Source organism: Phascolarctos cinereus, unplaced genomic scaffold (genome assembly GCF_003287225.1).
Source record: "Phascolarctos cinereus isolate Bilbo 61053 unplaced genomic scaffold, phaCin_HiC Scaffold_5;HRSCAF=322, whole genome shotgun sequence".
NCBI lineage: Eukaryota > Metazoa > Chordata > Mammalia > Diprotodontia > Phascolarctidae > Phascolarctos > Phascolarctos cinereus.
The window spans coordinates 141,505,183-141,512,480 of record NW_027555958.1 but is presented as its reverse complement, the minus strand read 5'-3'; positions in this window follow the sequence as shown (position 1 = coordinate 141,512,480).

Below are 7,298 nucleotides of genomic sequence, written 5' to 3'. Positions count from 1 at the left end.
TAGAAAAAGAACAAACTAAAAATCCACAATTAAATACTAAATTGGAAATCCTAAAAATTAAAGGTGAGATTAATAAAATTGAGTATAAAAATTAAATTAATAAATGAAACAGTTTGTTGTATAAAAAAACCAATAAAATAAATAACCCATTAGATAATTTTATTTAAAAAGAGAGAAGAAAACCAATCACTAATATTAAAAATGAAAAGTATATATATACCACTAATGAAGATGAAATTAAAGCAATTAAAAGGCATTATTTTGCTCAATTATATGCCAACATATAAACATAAAAATTTAAGTGAAATGGAAGAATATTTACAAAAATCTAAGTTGCCTAGAATAGGAGGAGTGGAAATAGAATATCTAAATAGACCTAGTTAAGAAAAAGAAATTGAACAATCCATAAACGAGCATCCTAGGGAAAAAGGACTAGGACGAGATACATTTGTACCCATGCTATATTGACTTTGAGTCTGGTCCTCTGTTCACTACACCACATTGCATTCTTTTAAAAAATAGTTTATTTTATTCTGAACTAACAAACATTTCCATAACAAAGTCGAATAGAAAACCACAGGATTGCACCTGCAATTGCAAATCCATTATGCACAACTTGTTACTCCTTTCAAATATACAACAAAGTAATCATAGAACTTCCCGCCCCCCCACCTCTTGTTCTCCCAAACTTTGAGATGGCTGCTTTTAGACACGAATCTCTCTCTCCACTCTTTTTCTGGATGTGAACAGCATCTTCCTTCGTAGGATCTTTGCGGTTAATTGGGGGTATTTATAATAGACTGACTTGGTTGCCCACAGTTCTTAAAACAATACTTCTGTCATTTTGCTCTCATGGAGGTCTCTCTATGCTTTTCTAAAATCATTGAACTCATCATCTCTTATAGCAGAGTAATATTCCATAATGAACATATACTACAATTTGTTTAGCCATTCCCCAATTGGTGGGCATCCCCACAATTTCCAATTCTTTGCCACCACAAAGAGACCTGCTATAAATACTTTAGAACATATAAGTTCTTTTCCTTTTTCTCTAATCATCTTGGGAAACAGACCTAATAGTGGTATTCCTGGGTCAAAGGGTATAGGCATTAATAATTCTTTGGGCATACTTCCAAATCTCTCTCCAAAATGGTTGGATCAGCTCACAACTCCACAATGAACTAAGGTCCCAAATTTTTCCACATCTCCTCCAATATTTGTCACTTTTCTCTTCTATTATTTTAGCCAATCTGATAGGTATAAATTGTCATCTCAGGGTTGTTTTAATTTCATTTCTCTAATCAATAATGATTTAGAGCATTTTTTCACATGGCTATAAATTGTTTTAATTTCTTCATTGGAAAACTGCCTGTTCACATCCTTTGACCATTTATCAATGGGAAATGACTCACATTATTATAGATTTGACAAAGTTCTTTATATATTTGAGATATGAGACCTTTATCTGAGGAACTATCTATAAAAATCCCCCCCCCCAATTTTCTGCTTTCCTTCTGATCTTGGCTACATTTGTTTTACTAGTACAAAACCTTTTTAATTTAATGTAATCAAAATTATCCATTTTACTTCTCACAATGCTTTCTATCTCTTGTTTGTTCATAAGCTGTTCACCTGTCCATAGGTCTGATAGATAATATGTTCCATATTTTTCAAATTTTCTTGTAATATCTTCCTTTATGTCTAGGTCATATATTCATTTTGACCTTATCTTGTAAGATATTGGTCTATGCCTAATTTCTGCTGGACTGCTTTTCAGCTTTCCCAACAATTTTTTTTAACCAAATAATGAATTTTTATCCCAAAGACTTAAGTCTTTACACTTGTCAAACACTAGGTTACTATATTCATTTGCTGCTGTAAATTGTATTTCTACTCTGTTCCACTGATTTACTTTTCTATTTCCTATAGAGTACCAGATAGCTTAGATAATTACTTATCTATCTATCTATCTATCTATCTATCTATCTATCTATCTATCTATCTATGTAATTACTTATCATAATATAGTTTAAGATGGTACTGCTAAACTGCCTTCTTTTACATTTTTTCCCATATCACATTACATTCTTTCTTAAATGCCTTAGAGTTAATCATGGATGTCAAGTATGGGATTGCCCAATGTCACTTCCCTTCCCAGACAAGTGCCAGCATTTTTCTTTGTCCTTCTACTTCCAGGGCACTGGGCTTACTAGTTCTCTTCTCTCCTGGCAACAACCATGTTCATTTCAGTGGTTCCAGGAGAATGTAAGTTCTTTGAAGGAAGTGATTATTAATTTTTGTCTTTGTATCTACAGAACTTGACCCAGAAGCCTGTTACATAGTAGATTCATGACAAATCTAGGGTGGCTTAAAGCATGGGCGATTTGTTGTTGACCACATGTATAATAAAGACAGGAATTTAGAAGGAAGAGTTGAGGTAGAGGGCAGAGCTTCACTATTTGCTGAAGTCAGTCAGTCAGTCTGTGTGTGTGTGTGTGTGTGTGTGTTGCACATTTCTCCCCACATTCACTTACATTGGATTGAAGGGAGTGTTAAGGAACCCTACAGCCCTTGATAGTTTACTGAAAGATAGCCCCCAAAGCTGATTTTGAAGGAGGTAGAGGTTGTCAATAAAGACTTGGCAGAAGTTAAAGGGAACTTTCTAACTCTAAGTCAAATAGACTTGCATTCAAGATGTTGCTCAAGATGAGAAAGAGGAAGCAAGTTCAAAGACAGATGAAATGCCTACAGGTTCTATTAAGCTGACAAAGTGTTCTATGTTTTAAAAGAATTCTCTCCTTCTGGAGAAAAAAGTTATACATAACTTAGAGTCTAGCATCTGATAGATTTATCTCCTTATGGAAAGAAACAGATGACTTATTTTTTTCTTTTTCTTATTTTTAGGCAATTGGGGTTAAGTGACTTGCCCAGGGTCACACAGCTAGTAAGTGTCAAGTGTTTGGTCTGAGGCCAGATTTGAACTCAGGTCCTCCTGACTCCAAGGCCACAGCTCTCTCCACTATGCCACCTAGCTGCCCCTGTTTTATTTTTTTCTATACTGATAACTTGATTCATGAAGGACCTGCCTTCATCACTAAAAGGATTCAAGCTTAAGCCTCTGAGTTCTAATACAAAAGAAAGAAGGTAGACCTCACTTCTTCTGTTATAGAGAAGAACTTCATATGAGGACTTCAGCTAAAGCCAGAAGCTGGTATCATAGAGAATCTCCACAACCCAATGTCCAGAGGAGCAGCACCAGGTGATTAACATGGGAATAGCAGATCATCATCTAGTAGTGGTCACATGAGATTAGAAGGGAGTAATTCCCTGAAGGAACTACCTACTTGGCAGACTATATACCAGGAGTGGGGAACCTGCAGCCTTGAGGCCACATGTGGCCCTCTATGTCCTTAAGTGCAGCCCTTTGACTGAATCCAAACTTCACAGAATCAATCCCCTTAATAAAAGGATTTGTTATGTAAAACTTGGACTCAGTAAAAAAGACCACACCCAAGGACCTAGAAGGCCACATGTGGCCTCAAGGTTGCAGGTTCCCCACTCCTGCTATATACCATGCCCAACAGTCACAGTGTTATGAATCACCAGAAGACATTGGAGAACCTACAATGTTGGGGCTTTAACACATCACCTGACCATTCTTATTCTCTACATATGTGCCTCTTCACAAATATTCTCTCTGCTTGTTCACTTTTCCTACTCATACCATGGGTATTTATGGGAAAGCAACTCCCACTTATTGGGGGAAATATTCTACAGCTCCTCATTTTACTATACTGTTTCATTAAATTGCTTTACTTTGTTTAATTGTGTTTTCTGTCTGTCTAGTAAATAGGGGCCTGCAAAACTATAGCTTTTGAGTGGATGTAGACCCATACAGTACCTTGAACATGCGATGGCTTGGAGCGGGACAGAAGACCACACATGAGAGGGTATGACTGAGGTGCTACATTCATATTTGTTGGATTAAATTTGTTCACTTCTCTCACAGCTCATTGACATTTCTAGAATGTAACTCTAAAGTATATTAACAATTTTTCCCTTTTTTCCCCTTTATTCCACCCAAAGAAAAATTAATGAGATGTACTTGTCATATAATTCTTTTTCCTATTATATCTCTTTTCTATTAAGTTCTAATTAGTGAATTAAAACTAAAGATTCTGTATTTTTCTAAATGTCACAAGTTTCATAGTTGTTGCTATAAATGTTCACTTTGATATAAAGGAAAGGGGAATAAAGAATGACTGACTGAAAGAGTTACACAGAGATTGCACATGCCCTGAACAGTACTTGAGCTTAGACTGCACATACAACTTGAAGTGACTATTGGAAGGTTTGGGGATGTGAATCAAATATTTTGGACTGTGCTTTTCTCTAAGATGATACAGCAGGTGTTGGGCATGGAATAGATTAATCACAGTGTTTTGGTAAGATTAGCATTTAAAATTCGGCACAGGTCAAATTTTACTCTTATGCACACACAATTAGAGATTTCACTGAAGTGAGCAGCAACAGGGCAGGTATATAAGAGCCAAATTTGGAGTCCTAAAGGATTTCAACTGTAAGGATGTGTTCAAAGAGAGATACTGGGAAAGAAGCAGAAGAGAAAGAAGCATTTGTCAGTGGAAATAGCAATAATTCTTTGTTGAAACAAAAGCTTTAAAAAATTATTGTCCCACCAATCATTGTTGAAATGTGCAATAAATCCATTTTCTGTGGTTAGTGGCTATGCCAGACACATTCATGAAAGCAAATGCCCAGAAGCAATTAGCATGGACAGTTCTAACATTCATCTGACTATGCTAGCAACTCTGGTAGGTTAACATTGCGAGCACAGTGGAAGGCTGTAGGGGCAAGTACTGTGTGAATGGTGAATGAGCTTTTATCTGACACGGGACAGCAGGTGTTGGATGTGGAAGAAATTACTGTGAAGTAGTGAGGTAAAACAGTGAGTCTGACAAAGAAAGGAAGAATAGAGTGATGGGCACAGGGCCAGGAAGACCTGGGTTCTAATTGGCTTGTGACACTTACTAGCTGCATGTCTATGAACAAGTCACAACCTCTCTGAGCTTTTTTTTTTGGGGGGGGGTGAGGCAATCAGGCAATAAGTGACTTGCCCAAGATTACACAACTAGTAAGTGTCAAGTTGAGGCTCACTTTCCTAATCTATAAAATGGTCATAAAAATACCTGTAGTACCCACCTGAGAGCATAGTTGCATGGCTCAAACATAAGATAATTTATACGAGATTCTTTGGAAACTCAAAGTGCCACATACATATCAAACATTATGTGTTAAGCTTAATACTCACTGGAAGCAGAAGCTGGATGACCATTTTCTGTGAAGTATTTTGTGATCCATGAATGTGTCTATGTGGGGGTAGGAGGTGACTCTCAATGACCTCTAATTTTCATTCCAAATCAAAGGTTTTATGGAAGTAGGAGATGGAGTATCCTGTTTGAGTGTAGGAAATATGTTAGTATGATTGAATAATAAAGTGAGTGGAGGGCAGTAGAATGTAAGAAGGTTAGAAAGGTATGAAAGGTCTGTCACATGGATTCTCTCAGTTGGGTACTGATCTGATCCCATCTACAAGAATACTCTTGAAAGGATTCAGCTTATCTGGGTTTTGTACCAAGCTTCCAAGCTTTCTAACTATTTCTTTCTCTGGAACTATTACTTTCACTTAAAATATTTTATTGATACCTACATTTTTATATTGCCTACATTTTCACTCTATCATTGTGTCTACTCAGTCCTAGAGAGCATCCCTTCTAATAAACACTTTTTTAAAAAAAAGGAAGGAAAAAAAGTTCAGCAAAACTAATATATCAAAAAGTCTGTGTTCTACACCCATGTTCCCTCACCTCTTCAAAGACAGACCAGTCTGCAGGTTCATTTTTTCCTCCATTATTTGAAGTATTTTAAGGTGTCACTGCTTGTACACCCTCACTCCCCGCCCATTTCCACTCTATTATGTTCTATAAATGATCTTGTACCTTGAATCACGTTGCTAAGAAATTTATCATTCACAATTTAAGATAATCAGTTGAACATCTCTACAAATTACTAAAATTCTTGGCATATTTTCTCTTTCAAAATTATCATTTATTCATTTTTAGCATTCATTTAAAAAACTGAGTTCCAAATTCTTTCTCCTTCCAGCCTCTCCTCTACCCATTGAGAAGGCAAGCAATATGATATTAATTATACATATGAAGTCATGCAAAACATGTTTCTATATTAGCCATGTTGCAAAAAAAAAAAGAATAAAAAAATAAAGTTAAAAAGTATGCTTCAATATACACTAAGAGGTCATCAGTTCTCTTTCTGGAGGTGGATAGCATTTTTCATCATGGGTCCTTTAGAATTATCTTGGATCATTGTATTGAGAGGACTAGCTAAGTCTTTCACAGTTGATACTGTTGTTTCAATTAACTGTTACTGTGTACAATATTCTCTTGGTTCTGTTCTCTTTACTTTGCATCCGTTCATATATGTCTTCCCAGGTATTTCTGAACTCATCCTGCTCATCTTGCCATATTTTCTTAACCATTGTCCTCATCTCCCTTCTCTAATCCATGCTATATTCTATTCTCAAACTAAAATTTCCTAAAATACTGTTTTGCTGCCTTTACTTCCCCCATCCTTTATATTTTCCATTGCCAGTAGGATAAATGAAGTCTAAAATCCTTAATCTAACAGACTTTCTCCTATTACTTTCCAGCCAATTTGTTGTTCTTTGAACTAGTTATGAGCATCCTTACTTCTGTGTCTTTTTACATCTGTGTCTCTTTTGTTTCCCTTGCCTAGAATGCTATCTCAGTTCTCCTTTGGTTACCTACATCTTCTATACATACTTATTATTGGAGATCAGAGGATCAGAGGATTTTTAACTGGAAAGGATCTTAAAAGTCATTTTGTTCTACCCTGTCATTTTACAGAAAAGGAACCTGAGAGCAAGAGAAGTTAAATAACTTGCCCAAGGTTATACAAGTAGCAAGTTGAAGAGCTGTAATGGAACTTATTCTCTCTCACTCCAAAAAGAGTGCTCTTTCCACTATTCTTGATATTCAGGCAGAAATTTATTAGTGATGTTGTAAAAAGGAAGGAAACTGGGTCATTTTTGTCTTTGTATCTCCGATGCTAAGCTTAGTGCTTCTTATATATCAGGCCCTTAATAAATGTTTGTATTGAATTGACTTGGGCTTAGATGGCCATTGAGGTCCTGTCTGGTGCTAAACACTATGATTTCTTACACTTGACTATGGAGAGTAAAG